Below are 5,324 nucleotides of genomic sequence, written 5' to 3' on the forward strand. Positions count from 1 at the left end.
TTGTGAGTTTAGATATTCAATAAGGTTTGATGACATTATCATAATCTTGAAAAAAATTAAATAGATAAAAACAAAAAATTGGCAATGCACTTCAAGAAAATCAAACCCATACTTGCTAATTAATTATGCAGGTCTTAGTTTGGAGTTTGGACCATCCATGTGAACGGGGAAAATAATGATGAAATTGACATACAACAACAATTTTGATGGCAACCGTCATTACTAGAAAAACAACAATTTACGACAGAGACTCTACGACGGTTGTTTGGGAACCGGTGTAGAAAGTAGTGCGGTGGCATTTTTGTAATTATAGTAAGAATAAAACCTTTTTACGACATTCATTCTAAGACGGTTAATAAAAACCGCCTTAGAATGTTGTATAAAATTAAGATGACGACGGGTTGTTTAAAAAAAACCGTCTTAATTCATTTGGATTAAAAAACAAAATGCACACCTCATGTTTTCCTCTCGGGCTCTTGAACATTCTTAACCCTATTTGTTCTCATCCCTCTCAACCACTCCACCCCGCCGCACCCCACTCCTCTCCTCCAAACCCTAAAGCTTGTATCACTCCCTTTCTCAGTTACTCACACGGCGCCACCGCACACCTCAGAGACCCCACCGTCGGTCGTCCAGTCGTTCATGCTGCTGTAACACCACCAACCCCTCCGAACTGAAGCTAGGGTTTCCAAGCTAGTGTCCGAAACAATGATCTCTCCCTCGTGCTTTTTGATTCCCTTCAATTTTTCACGTTTCTAACTGAACAAAATTAGGGTTTAGTTTGGTGCGTGCGATGAAGATCGAGGAATTAGACGATGGAGAGTGTAGTAGGGACGAGGAAGAGAAGTGTCAGAGGCAGATTGTGAGCATTGATGCGAAGAGAGGTTGGTTGGAGCAGGTGCTCGGATCCTGTTCTACCCCACACTCTTGTATAATGTGCTTCGTAACAAGATTGAAGTTGAGTTCAGGTGGTGGGATCAAATTGACGAGGTTTTGCTCTCTCTCTCTCTCACACACACACACACACACACACACACACACACACACACACACACACACACACACACACACACACACACACACACACACACACACACACACACACACACACACACACCACACACACACACACACACACACACACACACACACACACACACACACACACACACACACACACACACACACACACACACACACACACACACACACACACACCACACACACACACACACACACACACACACACACACACACACACACACACACACACACACACACACACACACACACACACACACACACACACATACAATCCTATTTGATTTCGTTCTTGATTATTCATGGTTTTGTTGTTTTGAATTGTTGTATAATTGTTAGGCGAGAATCGTAATTGGGGTTTTATTGAAATTTTGTTCATTGTTATTTATAGTTTTTGTTACTGGGCGTTGTTCTATTCCCCAAAGATGTTCCTCACTTGAAGAAGGTTGGTGTGGGTGGTGTGATTACTCTCAATGAGCCCTACGAAATCTTGGTGCAGTTGTATCAGGTAAGACATATCCCCTTTCCTTTTTTAGAATGCTTATTTTTTTGCATTTTGTGTGCAGTTGGAAACATGTCGAATCTCTGATGTTTGTGTGTTTAATTGATACATGAATAATGTATTTCTATATAAGCAAAATAGTTTCACAATATATTTAGCCTATTTGTTTTAGGAGAAATAACCATTGATGATATCTTGGTTTGTTTGCTTGATTTGTTTCAGGCTCACGGGATTGATCATTTGGTGATTCCCACCAAGGATTATCTCTTTGCCCCCTCATTCGTGGATATCAATTGGGCTGTGCATACTTATGTTTTTCCATACTTATGTTTTTCAGGTTGAATATAAGTTCATGACACCTGTTGCTGCACTGGAATATAAGTTCATTATTGTAAATTTATTTATAATAGCATGATACATTATCCTCTGTTTATTTATAACAACATGATATAGTACTGGAGTTTGCTAGTAGTTACTATCACAGTTCTCTATGTTGAGGAAAAAATGATGGTTAAATAAGTCATTTTACTATATTCATTTCTTTTATGAGGATTGTTTTCTAGTATTAAGTACCTTAGGAGATAGGATAAATGACTATGTTTCTTTGTTTAGGCTCTTTGTGTCTTGAGGATATGATCATCTGATGCAACCTGGGTTATTAAATGCATGTGTTTGTTTGACATACCTTTTTGGATGCTTTTTTCTAATCCACCCTGTTTTTTATGCTCAAAATCTTCCTATTTTCTGATAATAGTTAAGAAATCTAACTTCATCAAATTGATGAAATATTCATTCTCACTCATTTGTGATCTGGCTACTACCGTGTCTTGCTTTTCAAAAAGATATCGTTGCCACTTGCCACCAGCAGAAACTCATTAGGTGGAAGTTGCATTCCTGTTTATTGAAACGCTTTCTAACGTTACCTCTTTCTAATTATCTCAACTATGCTAGATGACATAAGAGTAGGTTTAATTTTTCTGATTCTGAATGCTTTTTTGCTTCTGTTTACGCTTGATACGTATTATACATTTTGCCACTGTTTTAGGCTTTTTAGATTAATTATGGATTGCTTTGCTCTGTTGGCTTTTTGCAGGCTAAAGCTGTGTTGTATGAAGTTATTAGGCTGGCACCAAAATTGCATGAGTCTTATCACACCCTTGGACTTGTCTATACTTCACTCTAGGATTATGAAAGAGCTATGGCTTTTTACTTGATCGCTGCTCATTTGAATCCAAAAAGATTCATCTTTTTGGAAAATGATTTTTACCTGATCCACGTGAGATGGCTTCTCAGTCTTGTTGCCACTGTTACTTTTTGTGATTTTTTTTTTGAATTGGAAAATATTAATTGTTAGTTTGTTTTGGTGAAGATATTATTCTGGAATAATTTGACTTCATGAATTTGTACTCCTATTCTGATTGTGAAAGAGCATCAAGCTAGTAATGTATCCTTGGAAAAAATGACCCATGTATGAAGCAGTGTATTAATGGAGAATATGGTTCCCAGTTAACTTCATATTCTATTCCAAAATGCCTCTCCACTTTATTTTTCTTCCTCATTGTCCTTGGAGTTTGTTACTGTTTCTCATTTCACTAAGTTTATGCATGTATTAATTTTAAACAGTGCTGTAAGAAATAATTTAGTTACCGAGTTGAGAATCTTTTTCAAATGCAGAGAACAAGGTTATGTTGAAGAAGCCGGTTATTGTCTTTTGAAAGCAATAAAAGCAGATCCCAAAGATGTTACTTTTAGAGGTCATCTTGCAAGGCTTTTGATAGGTGTTAAGAAACTAAGCTGCTTTCGAGGGTGCCAGTGCCAGTGCCCCCAGAGATAAAGGGAAAGAAGGTAAATTGTTAATTCTCACGATCAAGAGAATTCTCTTGCATTAAGATCAAGGTAAATCTTGCTGCATCATTCCCCCACAATCAAGAGAATTCTCTTGTATTAAGATCACATGCCTCTTTTTTCTAAAACTTCCCTTCAACAAAAGATTATCTTTTTAATGCGTAACTGTTTATGCAAGTTTTATTGAAGATTCGATAGCACGCAAGAATTTATTTGATCGTGTCATAACATAAAGAAAGAAGAAAAATAATTATACAAGTTAATGAATTAAACTTTTTGTAGAAAAGTGGAAACTTTTTGAATGCGCTGTGTACGTACTCCTACATATTGTATTTTTTTTATTTGGTTATTTTTTTTGTTTTCCTTTCTATCTTCTTTTGACATTGCTTACTACCGCTGTAGGGATCTTCTTGGAAATATGTTCCAGTCGTGATTATGTCATCAGAAAATGTACCTTCCAGAATCAACATGTAAGATTTCCTTGCTTCATTATGGAAATGAGTTCTCTTTAATTTCTTTTTAATTTTTTAGGATTATTTTTCTTTCCTTTAGTTTAATTTCAAAAATTGAATCATTTTTTTAATTAACGATAAATTCCCCCCAATAGTAGATTGTAAGTTTAATCAAATTTTTACGTCAAAATATATCAAAACTAACTAAAAATTATTTGTGATCCACATTTGAGTTATGTGAATATGAATTTAAAAGCATTAATTATAAAATTTTCACTAAAAAATAATCATCAATGAAATTGATGAATATATTAGACTGACTTTGTTTAAGCTAAAAAAACTTTAAAATAGTTATTTTTAAAAAAATATTTTTTAATAAACAAATAAGATTTACTTTTTTAAAAAAGATAAAAAAACTGCTTATTTTAATTAAAAATAATTTAAATAAACACATCATAAAAATAAAAATCTACTTATTTTATTAAAAAAACATTTGCATATTGTAACCGAAATACTTCATTTAATTACCAGGGCCTTCAATCACCGATTAATATTATCATATTGAAGTTCCTCCTGGAGAGCAAGGTTGGTTTTGTAAATTTTGTCCTTATTGGTCCTTATTTTTTATTTATGCTTTTAATTTATTCATGCTTTTAATTTTCTAATCTAATTTATGGAAATGAGTTCTCTTTAATTTCTTTTTAATTTTTTAGGATTATTTTTCTTTCCTTTAGTTTAATTTCAAAAATTGAATCATTTTTTTAATTAACGATAAATTCCCCCCAATAGTAGATTGTAAGTTTAATCAAATTTTTACGTCAAAATATATCAAAACTAACTAAAAATTATTTGTGATCCACATTTGAGTTATGTGAATATGAATTTAAAAGCATTAATTATAAAATTTTCACTAAAAAATAATCATCAATGAAATTGATGAATATATTAGACTGACTTTGTTTAAGCTAAAAAAACTTTAAAATAGTTATTTTTAAAAAAATATTTTTTAATAAACAAATAAGATTTACTTTTTTTAAAAAAGATAAAAAAAACTGCTTATTTTAATTAAAAATAATTTAAATAAACACATCATAAAAATAAAAATCTACTTATTTTATTAAAAAAACATTTGCATATTGTAACCGAAATACTTCATTTAATTACCAGGGCCTTCAATCACCGATTAATATTATCATATTGAAGTTCCTCCTGGAGAGCAAGGTTGGTTTTGTAAATTTTGTCCTTATTGGTCCTTATTTTTTATTTATGCTTTTAATTTATTCATGCTTTTAATTTTCTAATCTAATTTTTGACTGAAACTAATTAGAAATGTCATTACTTTTAGTTCACATATTTAAATATTTAAATAACAACATTTAATTGGTGACTAATAACGAAATTACCAAAAAATTTAACAAATAATCACATGAATTTTTTAAAACTGTATTTTTAATCTTTTATTAATTAGTTTGACATCATCAAAT

The 5,324-nt window shown here is 32.2% G+C and overlaps 1 pseudogene; it reads left to right on the plus strand.

Annotated features, from left to right (window-relative positions):
• Positions 1-793: 793 nt before the first annotated feature.
• On the plus strand, positions 794-2,726 carry LOC100813043 (phosphatidylglycerophosphate phosphatase PTPMT2-like; annotated as a pseudogene).
• The last annotated feature ends 2,598 nt before the right edge of the window (positions 2,727-5,324 follow it).

Source organism: Glycine max, chromosome 11 (assembly GCF_000004515.6).
Source record: "Glycine max cultivar Williams 82 chromosome 11, Glycine_max_v4.0, whole genome shotgun sequence".
Taxonomy (NCBI): domain Eukaryota; kingdom Viridiplantae; phylum Streptophyta; class Magnoliopsida; order Fabales; family Fabaceae; genus Glycine; species Glycine max.